Raw genomic sequence first — 22,192 nt, 5'->3', positions numbered from 1 at the left:
GCTGTATAGGGCTCTTAAGTAAGAGGTAGGTTTTGCATAAGTCAGTAATATGTTGTTAGTATTTCTGCTTTGATTGTCTGACACCTTAGTGATTGATTAGTTTCCTAATTAGCGGTATGCAATATTTGCAAAAACTTACATCTGTGTGTTTTCTAGAACTTTGATAATGATAATTAGATGATGTTATCCTTTAAAATGTTTGTAAATGTCTTATTGATCTAGCTTGGTCTTAATAGGATAGTAATTGTAGCTTACTAATGAGGTTAATGGAAGCAACAGTTAAGGAAACTGGTCTCATTTACTTACAACTGAACTAAAATAACACAAACATTACAATCACCAGTCAAAGTATTACTGCAAACAATCAATGCAAGTATGAGTAAACCATTCCAAAGTGGCCTACAACATTTACACAAAAAAATGCACTAAGACCAACAAAGCTATTATGAGAGCATTTTAAACGTTTACCCTTAATGTAAGCAAGATATGAATCCAAAGGGATTAAAATACTAATCATAATTGAAGTACAGGGCATAAACATTAGTCTGGATAAACATAAACCGCTCTGTTGTAAGGTGAATTGTGCAACATACAAAGAACAATAATTTAACATACTGTACTATCCATATTACTAACCGAGAATAAACTGGATATGGACGTAGGTACACGGCGATGGGACCATGAGATGTACTGCGCAGGCGCATGTCTCATAAACCGCAAGCGAAGTCGTCCGCGAACGAAGGAGTCACGGCCCAAGAACGAAAGAGCTCAACTAACGTGAATGAGAAATGAAGCAACAACACGCCCATAACTACCACTAACGACACAACCACACAAAAAAGAGGATTCTGCGCTGCGCCCCAGAGTCAAACGTGAGAGGTTACGGAGGCCCCACAGGTCCACAAAGAGAGTACGAAAGGCGCAGGCGTCACCGCCATATTGTGAGTTGCACTACTGCAGAGTGAAGGCGCTGGCGTCACCGCCATATTGTGAGTGGCACTACTGCGGAGTGAAGTTAGGAATAATGTGCTGCTTGGGATTGTAAAAACCGCTGAACGCTTTACACCAAATTCAAACACAATATACCTCAACGATGCAAACACAGGCCCACCTGGATAAGATCAATGAACGCAGGCGCCTACAACGCGCGTCTGAAACTGCGGAAGCAAAGCAGGCACAGGTTCAAAACGAAAGACCACAACTGACGGAGATAAATAATCTCTTTCAAATCTATTTCGGGTTACCCAAGACCAGGGGTTGGCGAGCAAAGCGAGCAGGGGGCGGAGCCCCCTAGTAGTGTAAAAATCCAAAGTTCTGTCAAATACTACACAGGGGGGGAAAAAAAAAACTGTAGCATATGTAAACAAGTTCTGTCATTTATTGCACAAAGATATAAATAACCCAAACCTATAGAATTTTTAAACAAATTACTAACTTCAGGTTCTCTCCGATCTGAGCCCACCTATATGTCCAAACGGATGTATAAATTTACACCAGGTGTTACATATTCAAATCAAATGTATGTTGTGTTTTTTTTAAATATTTATACTAGACAAAGAGCCCGTTTCGACAACGTAAGATGAAACGGGCACGAGTGGAATAGTAATAAGTATAAGCACCACAAACCTGATATAGGTGTATTGAATGAATGCGTAATTAGGCCTGGAGCTCTAGTCGAAATCACCTTTCAAGCCTCTAGAGCTTTAATCGAAGTTGCCTTTCTCTTGGAATTTTTGCGGCCGTAAATCAGCTGCCTGCCGCAATGTTGGTTGAAGTCGCCTTTCTCTTTGAATTTTCGCGGCCGTAAATCTGCCGCGATGTCTGTCTCATAAGGTTTTTCGGGCAGCTGTGCAGAAGGCAACTGTGCATTCAGCTTCGGACGAACCCTGCCGCGATGTTGGTCGAAGTCGCCTTTCTCTTTGAATTTTTACGGCCGTAAATCCGCCGCCTGCCGTGATGTCGGTCTCATAAGGTTTTTCGGGCAGCTGCGCAGAAGGCGATTGCGCATTCGGCTTCGGACATGCGCAGAAGGCGACTGCGCATTCGGCTTCGGACAGACGTGAATGAGTGAGTGAGGAGACAACTCAAAATGGTAATTGGAGGACCGTGGAATCGACTCCAAAACCTCTTGAGGTTGTTACCACTTCAACAACCAAGCAGACATATCTACCTTGCACCCTAAGCCAACTTCTTTTTCTTCAATTATCTTCTTGAATAAAAGCGCATTTGTTTTGTTATACTTGTCCATCTATCAAATAAACACTTTCACAAAAGGTACTTAAGTCTTCACACATTATACCCTTAATGTCTACATTTTGTCAAAAACGTGAAAAATGTTTGTTTTAGCTATGTGTTCAACAATTGCTGCCTCACATTTCCTCTCATCCTACATTTACATAGATCGTTGTAGATATGGAACACACATGAAATGCGGTATCTTTATCGCAGTCTCATTTTCTTCTTTCTTCTGACTTTAAGAGACACATCACACAGAGAATCTCATCCAAACACCTTTTTTGTGTGCATTTTTCCCTTGATATTTGTTTCTCTCAGGATCGATCTCCCTGTGAAATGTACAGTAGTTTATCACTGACAGAAAGCTTCATGGTGATTTCTGTTCTTTATTGGTAGTGTTTCATTTAAGAGTAATCCACATCAGGTAGGAATAAGGAGTAGACCATCTTTGTGTGGAGAAAACTGGAGCTGTGTGGTTTCTTGTGCATGCTGATCAATGATAATGAATGATCAGAATATTCCTACTTCACAAATAACTGAGGTTTTGTGCAGGGGATGGGCATTTTAACTGTAAATTGAAGTTGTTAAAAATCAGCTTATTTCCATTATATGCAATGCTCAAAAAGTATTCTGAGAAGTAATACCATTTACTTTTTTTTTTTTTTTTTTTTTAAATGAAGTTTTCGTTTTAAGGTAAGTCATTTTTGTAAGTGAAATCCATGGACTAAAGTGGACTTTCTCCTGAGACTGAATTCTCTTTTAATTTCATGCCTTGCAAGTAAACAACAATAAATGTCCTTGGTGGTGGTTAGACCTTTCTCAAGCTAACCCAGGAGATCCCACACTTTACTAGTAGTGTGTGTGTGTATACACGTTTTGTGGCATTTTAACTGTAAAAACAGTAAATATCAGTTATTTGTGAAACAGCAATATTTTGATCAGTCTACATCTCTGGTCACTGATCAGCATCCATGAGAATAGATCCTAGGCCCACATATCCTGGTGACTTTTATGTTGCTTCCCTCACTGAAAGAGAGAACAAACAGCATTTCATGATGCATGTTATTTGTAAGTTTTGTCTCCCCAGTTTCAGATAGCATGAAAGCTTATTGCAAATTCTGAGGAAGAGAGAATTACTTTGTCTAGTGTCCGAATAGCGACTTTGAATTTTTTCTTTGGGTAGGTTATGAAAATGCTATTTTAAAGTTTCATTTTATGTTCATTTAGTCCTCCTTGATTTGTCATTCTTCACAAAGCAATTTAAAAAATTTTATAGGGTCTTTTTGCATATCAGTCATTACTTGTGAAGTAAAACAGTAAAATTCTACGTTAATCTCCGAAGTGTTACATTTGTTTCTCTTGTTGTAGGACCCATCCTCTTTTTAATTTCAACTTTTTTACACAACTTTTTTTTACAGATGGTGTGAAGTTTGCTTCCAGAGTTTGCTGGTATTTCTTTGAATCCATTCTTCCCACTACCAATGACATTTTCCCTGTGCCACTGGCTGCAACACAAACCCAAAGCATGATCAATCCACCCCCATGCTTAATAGTTGGAGACATGCTCTTTTCCTGGAATTTGGCGTCTTTTTAAATTTTTTTTTTTTTTTTTTTAATCCAAGCTTACCTTTGCACATTGTGGCCAAAAAGTTCTATTTTGACTTCATCAGTCCACAGGACTTGTTTTCAAAATGCATCAAGCTAGTTTAGATGTTCATTTGCAAACTTCTGGTGCTGTGGCAATGATGCAGGAAGGTTTTCTTCTGGTGATTCTGGTGACTAACATGAAGGTCATATTCGTTCAGGTGTCGCTGCACAGTAAAACTGTGCGCCACCACCCCAGAGTCTGCTAAATCTTCCTGAAGGTCTTTTCCAGTCAGTGTTTTGTTTTTTTAACTTACCTTTCTAGTAATCCAACTAGCAGTTCATTCAGAAAGTTTTCTTAGTCTTCCAGACCTCAGCTTGACCTCCACCATTCCTGTTAACTGCCATTTCTTAATAACATTACGAAATGAGGATGCAGCTACCTAAAACACTTTGCTGTCATCTTGTAGCACTTCTGTTGCTTTGTGAGCATCAGTTATTTTATTTTTCAGAGTGTGAAGCAGCTGCTGAGAGGAACCCATTGCTGTTGATTGTTGGGGCAAGGTTTGAGGAGTCAGAAATTATGCAGCTTTGCAATATGCATCACCTGGGGTTTCCTAATGATGACCGTGAACATACCGTAGTACTAACAAGCTAATTAAGGTCTGAGATCTTGGTAAAAGTAATGTGACCAAGTATCTTGGGGCACCCAAACTTTTGCTTGGTGTTCCTTTCCTTTTTTCATTATACAGTTGGTACAAAACAAACAATAACCATAATCTTATACAAAATACTGAAAAGAAATGTTCTCTTTAACTTTACACCCTATGGTGATGAGTTCACCTTCTGCTCACTTAACTATTCACAATAACAAATTTAGCAGTGGTGGCAAAACCTTTGCATGTCACTGTAAAATATTCTGATTAAAAACTGTTCATGTGAAGGTTACAATCTTTCTCAGTACATTCAATAAATAGGTTAAACTGAAGATTTAAATCACAGTCAGGATTGATCCTTTCAAGGTACAAGGACAGTGCATTATTCCTTGACCCTGTCCCCACCATAAACCATGGCTCAGCAAGAGTGACCCTACATCTAGAGCGTTTATTGCTTTGCCTGGGTCTTTCCTATGCATTAGTTTTGCCTCAATCCCAGCATGTGTTCTGTCTCTCTCTCTGCCTTCCTCCTTGACTTTTACCTCCATCTTTATTTTTCTTCCTTGCTGTCACTTACAGACTGCTGCGTAACGCGCTCTGTGTGCACGTTACACACCGTTAATTTACCCTCATCAAGATCTCCGAGGCTGCACTATTCTGTTGCTACACTTGCAAGGTTTGCACTTCCTCGCTGTTTTTAAAAAAAAAAAATAAAAAAAAAAAAATCTCACACCGCCACCAATCCCTGATGCGCTTTACCAAGAGTGGTTTGACGGCAGATGCATACTGAAATCAAACGTTTTCATAGCGTGAGTTCTGCCACTGTCAGAAGCCCATTTTTGTGCCAAGCATTGTTTGCTGCAAGTTATGGCAGAAGAGATCCATTGATGAAATGGAACTGGAGAGAAAATAGAGGAAAATATGCAGCCTGGAGCTACTTGTGGAAAAAGTAAAACTCCACCCACTAAGGCCGCTGTGAGCAGACCAGCATCTTCTCATCTTATGAACTGGTACCAAATAATTGATGTCCTTCAATTTTTTTTGTTACAAGGGTTCCTTAGAAAAGTAGAACAACGTTTTCTTAAATTGAAATCTTTTGACATGTTAAAGTGAAGGCTTTTGTTTTCATGTTTGTACTTGTGTCCATTGAGCTCATTTTTAAGTTCACAGAATGTTTGCTCACAACAATCGGACCACAAGGAAAGTACACGATATGCAGAGAACTGCGTTGGGGACCCACATTCACTGTTCTTGCGAGATTACACCACGTTATCAGCAGCCAGTCAGAGCCCAAGGGAATGAAAATCCCGATCTGATTGGTTGACTCTTATCTTTCAGCCAATAACGGGCCTTGTAAGAAATGATCTGGGTACGGTAACGCAAAACTCTGTCTACCGTAGTGTACAGTGTACATATAAAATTAGATATGTTCCACAGAAAAATCTGCAATGTAGCAGGGGCGCGATAGCTGAACTGTGATATAGCAGGGGATCACTGTAGTGCAGTACTTGCTTGGATCTGGGACTGTTAAGTCTTGCATTGTGCGTGCTCTAAACCAGGGGTCCCCAACCCCCGGTCCGCAGCCATCTGACAGCCGGGCCGCGAGAGAACTGCCGGCAACGGCGACTCACTCAGACTTTTCAGAACGCTTGGCGGGTGGGGCTTCGCAGCGATGCACAGAGAGGAGAGAGACCGAGGTGAGAGACTATTACAACAAAGTATTTTTATGGTCCCGACAGTTTCCCCATATGACATGAGTCTATAGAAGTCACGTTACTACGAAGTACATTCAGCAGATGCTTTCATTACAACGAAGTGACCTTGAAATGCTTGAACGAATCATCCACAGAGCAGTTAGATCTGTGGTCGCAGCTCAGTTGTGCACGTTTGCACAATGATCCCCAAACAGAAACATTGTAAAAAATCTCTTTCTTCGAACTTTCCTCGTACTGTTTTTTTTTTTTTTTTTTTTTTTTTGCTGTTTTTGTTTTCTGTGGTTTTCATTGATTCCTTTTGCTTATTGCTTGTCAACATTTGAAAAACATCCATTGGAATTTAACTCATTGTCACCCTCCTATAGAAACGGCAGACACGAAAAAAAGATTGCAGTGTTAATGTTTGTGATGTGCAATCTGTTGGATTGGCAAATGTAAAGCATATGTCTTTGTTATATGCAAAAAAAGAAGAAAAATCTCAGATTGCAAACGTGTATAAAACTGCCCACACCCCGACGACCAGTCCATGGAAAAATTTGCATCTAATAAAGTGGTCCTTGCTGTCAAAAAGGTTGGGGACCACTGCTCTAAACGATGGCACTTTTTTAGTTGGTCTAAAAGAATAGTGTTATTACCTATCTTTGTGGGAACATGCTTTCGACACAATTTGCAGTACATGCTACTCTACTTCTTGTCAGACTTTAAATAGCCAAAATATCCCCATGCTACCGAATTCCTCTGACCCTTCTTTTCAAAAATGTTGTTTTTTGAGCCTTTTGGTGTCTTCTTTGGTAATGCTGACTTTTCCAGTCTTGAGTTTTCGTTAACATTTTCTGCCATTATTTCTTCTTATCTCTCACTCACCCTTCATGTGCTGGCCTATGCTATGGAGTTAGATTACTGCCAAAAGTCAGTGTGCAAGGAAAATGCATTTTCTTAAGTGTGACATTTTGAGTGCATTTTACAAGCACAAGTTAACTCTATTGTGCATGGCTGCTGCAGCCCAAACATTGGCATGTGTACAGCTGCTACTACACTCAGTACCGTGTGCGTCAACCTAGCCTGACATGGCTGTTACTCTATTCCATCCACATGATTAGTTCAGTGTGACGCTGTTCACGTTTATCATTGCCTTTTTTGGCTACTTCCAGCAGAATAATGCACCATGTCACAAAGTTCAAATCATTTCAAACTGGTTTCTTTAACATGACAATGTGTTCACTGTATTCAAGTGTCCTCCACAGTCACCAGTCAAAATGGCCCAAAATCACGGAGGCATGTTTCCAGCACCTTGTTGAATCTATGTCACGAAGAATTACAGCAGTTCTGAAGGCAAAAGGAGGTACAACCCGGTACTAGCAAGGTGTTCTTAATAAAGTGGCCGGTGAATGTATATTGCAAAATGTTATAGACTCTTCTAATTTGTATTATGACTAATCAGTATTGAAAATTGTGAATCTGTAATGTCATCAGACCAATTAAAATATTAGGCAGCTATTGAAAATTTATATTCTCACTAGTTGTAATCATGTTTTTGTTATCTAAAATGTAGTCATTACTCAAGAGTATAATCGACTATTCAAAGGAAAGCATTAAAATGGTTTGCTATATTAATGTGACCCATATGCTCAAACAGGAGTCAAAAATCATTTAAAGTTCAAGCATCTGTAAAAGAGACCGCAGCTAAATATAACAGATTAGAAGTAAAAGCCTTTAGGCTCTAAAACTAGGCTGCTGCAATTGTATTTTACTTTTATAAAAGTACGTGAATTAATGAGATCAAGCTTAATTGAATTAATCTACATTTTTATAAATCCATGAACCTGACAGTTTTAAAAAACACAATGCATTTAAACATTCTGTGACTGCTTGTCTCAACAATAGTCCTTGCCGTATGAGCATTTAGTTAACTCTTTTAGGGCTAATTTTTTTTTTGTTTCTTCCAGGGCTGAATATTTTTCCAAAAACTAACTTTTTTTAAAAAAAGAACACAAAGCAATTGAAATCAACAAAAAATATTTACTTTTGACAAATGTTACTGTCTTGCATGTTGTATGAGCCTGCATACTCTATGATTTCATATACATATCACATACATTTACACAGCAAAGTCCTGCAAAGTCTGATCTCGCTCAAAGCAGCCAATTTCAGTCATTGCCACATTGCACTGCTTACAGTATGTGCTGCTTTGGTGCCTACTTTTCAATTGTCTGTTGCTGCACTTTCTCACATATATTGTTAGTGTGTACTGTAGAGAGACAAGTCACCTTTTTGCCATCGTGCCATGCCATTGCCACCAAGTTTTCTGAATAAAACTTTGCAGCATCACGTACCTATCATCACGCTGCATAACCTGTTCAAAGCCACCAGGGGACAAAGCACGTTTGGACCAATGCTCTCTGAAGTTGTATCACCAGTTCTGTCCTATCTCTATTTGTAATGCCACAGCGCGCTTCATCTCGTCTTTTGTTGTGGGTTTCCACTTTGAAAAACGAGAATGTGATGCAAGCGCAGCCCGCAATTCAAAAAATTTCTCTGCCTACCTGTTTGTCTCGTCTGACAGTAGCTGAAAAGCAGCATCAGGAGAGAGCAGCCTGAAGTAGTCCAGCAGCGGGTGATCTGTCGTGTCCAACAGCAAGCCATGCCGTCTTGTGAAGTCCGGTAGCCCACGGATCAATGTCTGTGTATTCCTCCCACGCGAACCTTGCCGTAGATGCATCAGCTGCGCAAATGCCGGCTTCTCACTCTCTTGTTCGATCTCCTGATCACTCAATAAAATCCGATTCTGAAAAATCAGAGTCCGACTCCGCGATAATGCGCAAAACATTGTCTGCTGAGTGTTTTCTTTTCTGCACTCGCTTCGCTCCCTTGTGACATGTCGATGCCATCTTGCCATTGTTTACATTTCGCAACTCACGCACACGCAAGGATTAGTTGCCGAGTCAACGAGTCTAGCATTCCTCCAAGCACAGAGGGAATGCCTGCGACGTGACAGTGAGTTTTGTCACCATTAACAGCTGAATGTCGCCCTCAACCCCTCCTGTCGACAACCGCCCTAAAAGAGTTAATAAGAAAGCACCCATCATAGAGGAGTAGTTAAGAGCTTACAAATGAACCTGCAGCTCCAGCAGGCCCCGGTGACCCTGTGTTAGGATATAGTGGGTTGGATAATGACTGACTGCCTGACTAACACACGAACTAAGACCACTGCTCACTGCAACTACTGAAGTGTCATCAGATCAAGAAAGCCACATCGCAGAGCTCGGCTAACCTGCTGTAAGGGAAAATCTGCAAAACGTCAGTGTTATTGTCTTTGCAAAGCTTTCTTCAGTTTTTAAAATTATGATGTTTAATAGTTCATTGAACAATGAGTACTGTTAAAAATATTACTCCGATTGGAACTCTTCTAGTTTCAGACTAGTGGACTTGCACCCCTGTGGTGGTGTTAGTTTTACTTTGGTTTTTGTCTTGTTAATCTCACCAATTAATCAACTGTGTAGAAAATGAAAGTTTTATACTGTGTTTGGTGTTCTTGTTCATAATACATTTCTACTGTTTTTGGCTAATTGTGTAATGGTTTACAGTTTTATTCATTTAGGTTTTTAGGGTATTACATTGTTACTTTTAACTGTGTGGCTTGCTTTGTAATATGCATTGCCATTTTGTCCTCTGTCAAGAGTGATTGTTATAAAACAAATGAAAGGTTAACCTTGTTAAAGCTAATTCATAACTTAACAAAAGTCTAATTTCTTAAACTCCAAATAGTTGGATTTACCTTATTTTGAGGATCTAAATTGATTAAAATTTAGTATTTTTGGTCAGATTTCTTTTATAAAAAATGCACATAATGAAAACAATTCTTTTTGCCTGAAGTGTCTTATACTTTCATCTTAATGTGTTACAGGTAAAATGAAACCCATTTATCATTTTAGTAGTTCTCCATCTTCAATATACATAAATACATGTGCATCTTTGCAATATTGATAACTTTGTGCACCCTTTACTTTTGATTCTGCAGCAGCTGCAGTTACTTTCAGTCTATTTGTTTCTCAAATTCAAAAACTATTCTCTTCCCCCCACCCAATTTAAGCAAATAATAAAATGAATGAAGAGCACAGCAAACCACCAAAACCAAACCAGACCAGATACTCACCTAAAGCAATCATCCCCAAAGCCCAAGGTGAAGCTGGTATTGAGAGAAGTTGAAGGGTGTCATTAAAATTATGCCTGAGGCTGGAGGATACTTTTTTCAAGGGCCTGTTGTGGGTGCTTATGTAAGGAAAACTGTCCTTTTAGGATTGTGATAGTGGCTGCTAGCTCTTCAGCCCTATGCCAGTTAAACCTTAAAGAGACCTTTTTTTCTTTCTTTCTTGAGCCAGGTGACCTTTTAATGCACTCTACTGAAAGTTCATGTGGAGTAACAGAAGACCAGATTTACAATGTGAGGCTATTAAAGGTTGTTTTTTTTTTTTTTTTGTTTTTTTTGTTTTTGTGTTTTTGTTTTTTGCTGTTGATGCAAATCCAAATAGGTTCCACAGGAAGAATTAAAGACAAAAATAAGAAGGGTCTAGGAGGAGAAGATGAGCCTGGAGTGCACTCCCAGGGCCTATTTACAGTATACAATTCTCAAGAGCCGGTAGTATGCATAAGTGGTAATGGGAGCAAAATACAATTGATGCACATATTTAAATCGAATGTGTTGATGGTTGGGTTATTTGGAGAATTTTTTTTTTTTTTTTTTAGTCTATCCATTATAAGGTGTGAACTAAAGGTGGGTCATACTGTACTGTGCTACTGCATTGACTAGGATGAGAGGGTGAAGAACTGAAAAAAGTAGGATTGGGGGATGGAGAATAAGATAAATAAACTCCACTTGTCTTTAGAACCAATCTTAGCTGGAGATGGGAAAGATTACAGAGGAGGCTATCAAAACAACTTTATAAGATAGAATGTAACGAACCAGAACATGATGCCTCAGAGTACTCCATCCATCCATTCATCCATCCCTCCCTCCCCCAACAAACATTTGAAATGTATGTACAAATATGTGTATTGCTGCAAAGCTTACAGCTGGAATGTGTTTAAATGCTCTGTCAAATAGGCATACAAAAAAATCAAATTTACAGGTGCATCTCAGTAAATTCATCAAATCATTGAAAAGTTAATTTAGAAATTAGAATATTGTGAAAAAGGTCAATATTTTAGACTCATGGTGTCAAACTCCACCCGGCTAAATAACCCAAAACACCTGTACATGTGTTCTGAGCCTTTAAATGGTCCAATATGCCACACAATCATGAGGAAGACTACTGATACTTTTGTAAATGGTGTGAAAACTTCAGTGTTGACACAGGTTGTTTCTGTTTAGAACTTTTTAAATTGATAATGTGGTAGTCTGGACATGGCCTCTGTGTTGGTCTCCAGCTCTCTCTGATCTGATGTATCACTCTCTCTGGCTATTGCCTGCTTATTTTCTGAATTTTATTGTCGTCTTAGCACTTACAGCTCATAAGATGCCCGTCTCTTCCTCGTCTTTATTCCTGAGGTGAAGGGCTCATATGTCTAAAACAGGGGTGGGCAATTCTCCCAAGGGCCCACATGAAAAATTGGGACTGTTTTGGAGGGTCAGACCAATTGGCTGAACTTAGTTCTGCTCCACATTAATTATGAAATTATTATGAAATGCAGTAAATTGTGTGTTTTGATTAGCTGCTATTGTTAAGAGTAGAAGTTACAGTTAGACTATGAAAATGTGGAACAGGCATAGTAAAAACGCCATTACGTCACTACTTAATCAAATTTAACTAAAATAATTGTGAAAATGTGCATGTTTTTGTAGAGTTTCAAAGACTAGCATTAAATCAACTTTATACAAATAAACTAAATTCTATTGCAGTTTTTATAGTCTCATTACCTCATTTACTGTTTTTCAATGCTTTTTTTGTTCCATGTGAGAAATCTTGTCTGTCTTGGACCTGAAGACAGAAGTCAGGTTGAATGTCTGAGGTGGATATGCGAAGGGCAGCTGATAAGTGATCGTCAATGAGGGAGGATCTGTATCTAGATTTCTTAAACTTCATCACTGAGTGTTTATTCACATACAGTATGTAGGTAGATCAAAATAGAACCAACATCTGAGCGTGACTCATGTGGAAAGTTCTCCTCTTTGAGAGAAGAATAAATATAATGGTAGAAATCAACATCTTAATTAAAGAAAAAAAAGTATCCTCCAACAGGGAAGGAGGATCTCTTGCAGCAGTCTTACACCGTGATGAGAAAATTGTAACGGAATAAAATGAGTAGCTCATACTTACTGACAGCTGAATTTACATAACAGTGCTAGTTAATGTGTACCGGTTCCTCAATAAATTTGAATATCATCAAAAAGTTAATTTATTTCAGTAATTTGATTCAAGTAGTGAAACTCGTATATACATTCATTACACACAGATTGATATATTATTTAAGCATTTATTTCTTTTCATTTTGGCTTATAGCTAATGAAAACCAAAAATTCACTACCTCTGAAATTTGGAATATTGTGAAAAAGGTTAATATTGTAGACTCATGGTGTCACACTACACTCCGTTAATTAACCCAAAACACCTGCAAAGGTGTCCTGAGTCTTTAAATGGTCTCTCAGAGTGGTTCAGTAGGCCAAACAATCATGGAGAAGACTGCTGACTTGACAGTTGTCCAGAAGACCGTCATTGACACCCTCCACAAGGAGGTTAAGCCACAAAATGTCATTGCTAAAGAAACTGGCTGTTCAGAGTGCTGTATCCAAGCATATTAATGGAAAGTTGAGTGGCAGAAAAAGGGGTACAAGCAACAGGGATAACTGTAGCCTTGAGAGGATTGTGAAGCATAGCCCAGTCAAGAATTTGGGGGAGATTCACAAGGAATGGACTGTGGCTGGGGTCGGTGCTTTTAGAGCTACCACACACACATATCCAGGGCATTGGCTACAACTCGCATTCCTTGTGTCAAGCCACTCCTGAACCAGAGACTGCTTAGGAGTAAATGGACTGGACTGTTGCTCAGTGGTCCAGTCGTCTTTTCAGATGAAAGTAAATTTTGCATTTCATTTGGAAATCAAGGCCCCTGAGTCTGGAGGAAGAGTGGAGAGACACAGAATCCCAAGTTGTTTGAGGTCCAGTGTGAAGTTTTCACAGTCAGTGATGATTTGGGGAGCCATGTCATCTGCTGGTGTTGGTCCATTGTGTTTTATCAAGTCCAAAGTCAGCACAGCCATCTGCCAGAATTTTAGAGCACTTTCATGCTTCTCTCTGCTGAAAGCGTTATGGAGATTCTGATTTCATTTTCCAACAGGACTTGGAACCTTCCAACACTGCCAAAAGTACCAATACCTGGTCTAATGACCATGATATCACTGTGCTTGATTTACCAGCAAACTTGCCTGACCTAAACTATGGGTATTGTCAAGAGGAAGATGAGAGACACCAGACCCAACAATGCAGACGAGCTGAAGGCTGCTATCAGAGCAACATTGGCTTCCATGACATCTCAGCAGTGCCACAGGCTGATCCCCTTCTTGCCACGCCACAGTGATGCAGTAATTCATGCAAAAGGAGCCCAACCAAGTATTGAGTGTGTACATTAACATACTTTTCAGTAGGCCAACATTTTTGCATTGAAAAATATTTTTTTTTTTGTTTTTGTTTTAATTGGTCTTATGTAATCTTATTTTCTTAGATGCTGTATTTTGAGTTTTCATTACCTACACACCATAATCGGCAAAATGAAAAGAAATTAATGCTCTAAATACATTACACACAGAAAAATATATCTAAATAATGAGTTTCACTTTTTGAATTGAATTATTGAAATTAACTTTTCCGTAATTAACAGTTAAGTACTGTTGTAATACAATGAGTTTGAGAAATCATTTATCCTGACGCCACCTATAAATGTAATCTCAGTCGACATCCAAACAAGTAAAGCCTAAACAATCTACACTGGACCCAGTAGATAGCGCCAAGCTTCTGTTTAGTTTGCCTCCTGCCCAAAAAATAATAATCCATCGGTGTAGCTGTGGGTGAATAAGGCAGGATCAAGCATGAGTAAAACGCGTGCTGAAAAATCTGAATCCAAAAGTTCATTTTAAAAGATTTAGAGAAAATTCAAAGTAAATCGTTTTACACAACAATAAAGAAAAAAGGTTGTTACACACGTAGAATAAAAGGCAAAAAAAATTGGAAAAAATACTGCTTTTATAAACTTTTATAAGCTTATCTTGTTAAATCTCAGTTGTTTCTGTACTTAGATGCTTTACTTTGTCTTCAGTATGCTCTAAATGTAGGCACTGCACGTTCAATAGTGCATGTTATCTTTCAAACTATTGAGCACGTAAGGCACGATTTTAAAACTGTGTGCCCTCCATGCCTTACACACAGCAAGGCAGGTCACTTATTGAGACTATTCTATAGTCAGAGGGGCAAGAAGTAGTTGGAGTATACCAATTAAATTCAGCTTGTGGGGTTATAAGAACCTCCCATAGACTATGCACTAATATATAGGCAAACATTTAGTTTAACTTAAATAACTATCAAATCACTCTTACAATAAGTGTTAATTGAATGAAAAGTACTTGTCCACTACATTTTCTCTGTGACAAAAACTGAACAAAAACTAAATAAAAATGCACCTTTAATGACAAATGCTTTTAAAGTCATTGACAAAAAATAAAACGGGAATGTTACAGTCAACTCATCAATGAGTGATATGAAACTCTTTGCACATCTCTGTTACACATAATAATAATAATAATAATACATTTTATTTATATAGCGCCTTTCCCATGCTCAAGGCACTTGCAGAATATAATAAAGAATGGCAGAATATACAGTATATAGCATTGTACAAACCAGATAAATAAATAAAGAAGATTAAGACAGTAAATTCTGAAAAAAAAACAGACAACATAATTGATGGTCTAGCACACACATACAGGTTACATTGGTATCTTGACAGAGAAGTAAACTGAGAGAAAGGTAATAAAGTCAAGTAGAGCTAAAAGCCTTCCTGAACAGATGAGTTTTGAGTTGTTTTTTAAAAGAATTCATGGAGTCAGCTGACCTGATTAATTTTGGTAGGTCATTCCAGAGTCTGGGCGCTATACAGCTGAAGGCCCTGTCACCCATAGAGTGTAGATTAGTGAGGGGCACAACAAGATTACCAGAATCAGAGGACCTTAGTGGGCGGGCAGGCACATAGTGATGGAGGAGGTCACTGATGTAGTTTGGTGCGAGGTTATTTAAAGCTTTGTAGGTTATTAGTAGGATTTTATATTCGATTCTGTAAGACACAGGGAGCCAGTGAAGATGGAGCAGGATGGGTGTGACGTGCTCGCTGCTGCTGGTTCGAGTAAAGACTCTTGCAGCTGAGTTTTGAATAAGCTGGAGCGGTGAAATAAGATTAGAAGGGGCACCTGCCAGTAGGGAATTACAATAATCGATGCGGGATGTGATAAAAGCATGGACAAGTTTCTCAGCATTAGAGAAGGAGAGGAAGGAGCGAACACGGGATATGTTACGGAGGTCAAAGTAAGAAAGTTTCTTAATGTGATTTATGTGGGCGGAATAAGTGAGGGAGGAATCAAAAATGACACCAAGATTTTTTACAGTAGAGGCAGGTCTGATGAGATCACTGCCAAGATGGACTGGGAAGGAGCTCATTTTATTAAGTTGCATTTTAGTCCCAATTTGCAGGAGTTCAGTTTTATTGCAATTTAATTTTAAAGAGTTCTGCTCCATCCAGGTTTTAATTTCACTAAGGCAGGTTGTGAGCTGAGAAAGCTCTGATGAAGTTCCACTTTTAACATTGAAGTAGAGCTGGGTATCATCTGCATAAAAATGATAACCCAATCCATAACTACGGATAATATGGCCAAGGGGAAACATATAAATACAGAAAAGCAGAGGACCAAGGACAAAGCCCTGAGGGACTCCTTGTGTGACTGGCACGGAGTTGGATCTGCTGTTGCCAAGACTAACAAACTCTTGCCTATCAGTCAGATAGGACTTGAACCACTGGAGGGCAGTGCCAGAGATACCCAGCATGTTCTCCATTCTGGACAGTAGGATGTCATGTCTGACTGTGTCAAATGCTGCACTGAGGTCTAACAGAATAAATATGCTAGTTTGTCCAGAGTCTGCTGCCATAAGCAAATCATTGGTTACCCGTAGCAGAGCAGTTTCACAGCTGTGCCGCGCCCTGAAACCAGACTGAAAGGGTTCCATCAAATTATTAGAGGTTAGGTAATTGGTGAGTTGGGAAGCTACAACACGCTCAAGAACTTTTGACAGGAAAGGTAAGTGGGAAATAGGCCGGAAATTGTTAAGATTGTCAGCATCAAGGCCAGACTTTTTTAACATTGGGGTTACAGAAGCAATTTTAAAAGTGAGCGGCACGGAGCCAGTGTCAAGGGATGAGTTTATTATTGTTGTAACAGTCGGGATTATGGCATGAAGGCAGGATTTAAGTAGTGTGGTGGGGATGGGGTCCAGTACACAAGTAGTCGGCCTCATCTTACAAAGCAGGTTATTAACAAACGCAGAAGTGACTGGTGAGAACTTAGAGAAGGAGCTGGATGGAGTGGGAAAACAGGAAGAGATATAAACAGATGATATATTTATGTTAGTTGAATTATTTAGATCTTTAATTTTGTTACGGAAAAAGTGGAGGAATTCCTCACAGACTTCAGTAGAAGAGGTAGTTGTACCAGATGCGGGTTCGAGTAGTTTATTAACTACAGAGAACAAAACCCTTGGGTTATCATGGCCACTTTCTATTATTCTGCCATAATGGGTGTTCTTGGCAGAAGTTAGTGCTTCTTTGTAAGCTCTTTGGTGGTCAGAGAAAGCCTGGATGTGCACGGTGAGGCCAGTCTTACGTGACATTCTCTCAAGGTGTCGGCCAGCTGCTATCATAGATCGCAATTCTGAGTTATACCAAGGAGCTGAGCGTTTAAAGGAAACCTCCTTATGTTTTAAAGGAGCTGTTTTATCTAATGCTGAGTGAAGGGCTGTGTTATAGTGGTCAACAAAACTATCTAGTGTTGGTGGAATAGGTGCAGACAGTAAAAGATCAGAAATGGATCCAGAAAGGATATAGGGACAGATATTTTTAAGGTTTCTGTAAGAAATTTGTCGTTTACAGGTAAGAGGTGGGATAGGTAATGAGACAGTGAAAAATACTGCTTTATGGTCAGAGAGTCCCAAATCAGTGCTGTAAATGTTGGCAACAGATAGTCCAGAAGTGCAGATCAGGTCCAATATATGACCGCCAGAATGGGTTGGAAAATCAACATGTTGTGTCAAGTCAAAACAGTCCAGTAAGGACAGGAATTCATTTCTCAGTTTAGATGTGGGGGTGTCAATATGGATGTTGAAATCACCAAGAAGCATAATTCTCTGAGAGTAAGAGCTTAGGTGGGTCAAAAGTTCAATCAGATCGGATAAGAAGGATGCATTGTATTTTGGGGGACGATAGAGAACAATGAGTGAGACAGGACCTGATTCCGTTATTAGTTTAAGAGCCAGGCACTCAAAAGACAATGGACAGTCAATTGGATTTCTTTTAATGTTTAAGTCTTCTCTGATAATTACTGCCAGCCCGCCGCCTTGTCTTGAGCTGCGAGGCTCTGAGTGGAAAGTGAAACCAATTGGAGTCGCCTCTGTGAGAGACGCAAATTCGTTTGGTTTTTGCCAAGTCTCCGTTAAACACAGAATATCAAGTTTGGTGTCAGTGATGAGTTCTGACAGCACCAATGCTTTGCCATTAAGAGACCTCGAGTTAAACAGTGCAACATTACATAATGAGGCTTCTTTCTGCACAGAGCCACAATCAGGGTTTATTTCCACATAATGCAAATTTGGCACACCGACAATTCTATTTCCAGGGTCATGAGAAGGACGGCGTATTCCTGAGCAAATGCTGCCGGTGGTCTTTTCATTCGCAGCCCGGTGGTGGCGGCGACCTGACCCGCGATGTATATATTTCGGGTGCTGCAAAATACCGCCGTTCTTTAGGATGTTGCAGTCAGACCATTTGCTCTGGACAAACTGTTTAATAAGAAGGAGTTTGTCATGAGAGTATTTTAGCATGATACTGGGCAATACTTATCTGAATAGCAGTGGAGAAGCAGCACAGCACAGCACAGCGGAACTGGTAGGACAGGCGGGTGTGGTAGAGTAGGTGAGCGGCGATAGCAAAGCTGCAGAAAGCATAGCAGGAGGAGGTAGCAGGAGTTGGAGGTTCCAATACACAGCCACAAACAGTAACGCTTGGTAATTTCAGGCGTGATCGCCCCGGAGCCAAAAGCCAGATTAGTATGAACATCAGATCAGTTCCCAGTCATAGAGTACTGTAAGATGAAACGGGAGCAGATCAGCAAAGCGAATTTAATATAATCACGGAGACGGATCATCCTGAGGTCCTAGATTGCCAGGCACAAAGAAATGCTTGTAGGTTCTCGTCCCGTGATCCACAGACTCAGCTGTTCCCAGTCAAAGTAGAGTCCATAAAATCTGTAAATATAAGCCAAATCCATACAATTCGAGTCAGTTGTATCCACGAACTATACGTACAATAAAAGAAATAAAACAAACGTAAGAAAGTGTAGAATTAGGCGAATTTTGCGAAAAGTGTTGTTTACAGGGAGGAGCGGCAACAACATGCGTTCGCCAGCGTCCCCTCACCTGTAGCATGACCAATGGTCTGCCTACAAATACCGAGCATGAATGCAGTGGTGCAGTCCATCAGGAAATGATCACGTTAGCCAGAATCCTGCTCTGCTCCACAAAAAAAACGTTGATTTGTGCAGTTTTGAGAGTGCAGTCAGAGGTGTTCAGCCTCTTTTGTGAATTGTAATTGTTTAGCTTGTAATGGCATATATTTGTTACAGTAGATGAAATGAAGGAGGAATTAATCACTTTTAAAGCTGTGTTCTACACAGTACTGTTACAGTTTGGGGTTGCTGCTGAAACTACCTTGCACGCATCAACTTAAACATACGGGCATGGTGGAAATGATGACGACAGTCATAACGATTAAAAATCGAGGCAAGTTTCAAAGTGGCCATTTGGCTTGTCTACATTATCGATGAAATGAGCTGCTCCATTTGTTAATACTAACATAAAGTGTACTTAGAATTTCAGTGTTTAAAATTTCAATGCTTGAAGTGCATTTCCCAATTAATACAATATGTATGTGTCAATTTGGCAAAACAATATTGCTTCATTGCTGAATACAAATCTGCAAACACAAAATTTGTGCTATTTGTTTGGTTTTTGAGGGCTAACTGTTAGAGCATAACACTTAAAATGTCAAGAAAGTAGTAAAAGCATTAATGAGTGTAATGCAGTCTCTGTTATGATTGACTACAGTTAACTTTTGTTATTAAAACGTTATGTAAAAGTAGCTGAGAAGGGAATAGAACATGTAATTACAGCAAAAGTCTCATTGCGAATGGACCAAACTGCAGGTAAAATCTTTGCCTTGCCAGGAGATGTGACTCACGATCATATTTAAAAGTGTCTGGATACATTTTCGTATCTCTTTTTGTGCTTATTCCAGAGAACTAAAAATGGTAGAACTCGCTTTGAATATCCACTCTCAATTTAGCAGGATACAAGAGGCTGTATCTGACTTTTGGATTTGTGTAAGTGCTGTATAATTCTATAAAATGTGGCATGTTTAGCTGCTCTTTAAGGTGAGAAGTCGGGGAAAATAAGAATGCGGTTATTTTCAAATATAATCTCTTGTTTCAGTCTAAGAAGTGACGTCAAATTTGCTTTAGATTGTAATTTGTTGAAGTGGACAAAAAGCTTCTAGGTTTTGAGGCATTCAGTACTGGGTTTGGACTTCCACAGTTTTCAGGGTGACCTTCAAAAAAAAAAAAATATAATATACATACACACACACACACTCTGCCTGGCCAAAAAAAAAGTCGCCACCTGGATTTAACTAAGCAAATAGGTACGAGCCTCCTATTGGATAATTACTGCATGGGCATATATATAGTATGTATATAGTATGTATGTGTGTCTGTGTGTGTGTGTGTGCTATATACAGTGCTCAGCATAAATGAGTACACCCCCTTTAAAAAGTACGAATTTAATCAGTAGCTCAATGAACAAAAGAACAATGTCCAAAATTTTCACAAGGCTGAGTTTTATTGAACACTTGTTAAACTCCATAACATGAAATTAAGGTTAATAATATAACTTAGATCACAAAATCTTCAGTTTTACTCAAATTGGTTGAAGCAAAAATGAATACACCCCGCAACAAAAACTACAACATCTAGTATTTTGTATGACCACTGTGATTCTTAAGGACAGCACCAAGTCTTCCAGGCATGGAATGAACAAGTTGGCGACATATTGCAACATCTATCTTTTTCCATTCTTCAAGAATAACCTCTTTTAGAGCCTGGATGCTGGATGGAGAGTGACGCTCAACTTGTCGCTTCAGAATTCCCCACAGGTGTTCGATTGGGTTCAGATCAGGAGACATACTTGGCCATTCAATCACCTTCACCCTGTTCTTCTTCAGAAATGCAACAGTAGCTTTAGATGTGTGTTTTGGATCATTGTCGTGTTGGAAAAGTGCACGCCGACCAAGTGCACGGAGTGATGGCAGCATCTTCTCCTTCATATTTATATATAATATTTATATATATTATAATTTTTTATATATATATATATATATATATATATATATATTTATCTATAATAATAAAAGGCAAAGCCCTCACTGACTGACTCACTCACTCACTGACTGACTGACTGACTCATCACTAATTCTCCAACTTCCCGTGTAGGTGGAAGGCTGAAATTTGGCAGGCTCATTCCTTACAGCTTACTTACAAAAGTTAGGCAGGTTTCATTTCGAAATTCAAAGCGTAATGGTCATAACTGGAACATATTTTTTGTCCATACACTGTAATGGAGGAGGCGGAGTCACGTATCGCGTCATCACGCCTCCTACGTAATCACGTGAACTAAAAACAAGGAAGACATTTACAGCACGAGTCACACGCGGGAACGAAGGTAAATGACGTTAATTTTTGACTGTCTTTTAATACTGTGTGAGCATACATATTAACACATGTGCAATTAAACGTGTGCATTTACGGGGTGATTTCTCAGGCTTAAAAGCTCGCCTTTTACTAAAAAGGTAAATGCAAACTATTTTCATTCTGAAGGGCACAAACCACGTTAGATTTCAGACGTTAAACGCGCAAAAATGTCGGTACACCAGATAAATAAGCGCAACATATTATCAGTTGTATTGTATGCTTACAATACATATAGAAATGTGTTAATAGTTAACTAATATTATGGGATGGTGTTTTTCGACTCGCGCCTTGATTTAAACGATTGCATTTCTTGGTGGGTTTGCGTAGCTTATTGTCAATATCTTTACACCTCTTAAGACTTAATTTAAAAAGGTTTCCTTTTGTTCTTAATTAAAATTTAAAAGCAATACTTCACCGCTGCGAAGCCCCTCTAGCGCTAACGTCCGAGGTTCGATTACCGTAAGCGAGTGCAGTGAGTGTGTACGCCTGATGAGCCAAGAATAAGGGGGAAAGACGTGTCGCGTACTCTTTGCATTATTTGACAGTAAACTATTTTCAACCATTCTATGATCTGCTTCTCACAACTGAAGGCACCGTGGCTGATGTAACCTCACTTCCTGGCCAACAATAAGCGTTATCTGGTAGGTAACCAGCCACTCACTTCGCTCCCTTACGGGAATCGAACCTCGGACGTCAGCGCTACAGGTAAAGCCCCTAAAATTGCGCCACGGCGTGTGGTTCGTTTATTTGACAGCATGTAGATCGGGGTAATTACATTCACGGCATTCGTAGTCTGATTCACAATCTGATTGTATGGGTGGTTACCTACCAGGTAACGCTTATAGTTGGCCAGCAAGTCAGGTCGAAGTGATCACTCGAGTGAAGGCAGCTTCACA

At 39.4% G+C, this 22,192-nt stretch overlaps 1 protein-coding gene across 1 annotated transcript in view; it reads left to right on the top strand.

Annotated features, from left to right (window-relative positions):
* LOC114648345 (WD repeat-containing protein 26) overlaps nucleotides 1-22,192 on the top strand; it is a 240,132-nt gene that overhangs the window by 16,186 nt on the left and 201,754 nt on the right. The gene's annotated exons all lie outside the window — the stretch shown is intronic.

The sequence above is a fragment of the Erpetoichthys calabaricus genome, chromosome 3, assembly GCF_900747795.2.
Source record: "Erpetoichthys calabaricus chromosome 3, fErpCal1.3, whole genome shotgun sequence".
Classification (NCBI taxonomy): domain Eukaryota; kingdom Metazoa; phylum Chordata; class Cladistia; order Polypteriformes; family Polypteridae; genus Erpetoichthys; species Erpetoichthys calabaricus.
Note: the sequence above shows the minus strand (reverse complement) of the source record. Positions and strands in the feature narration are given on the sequence as shown.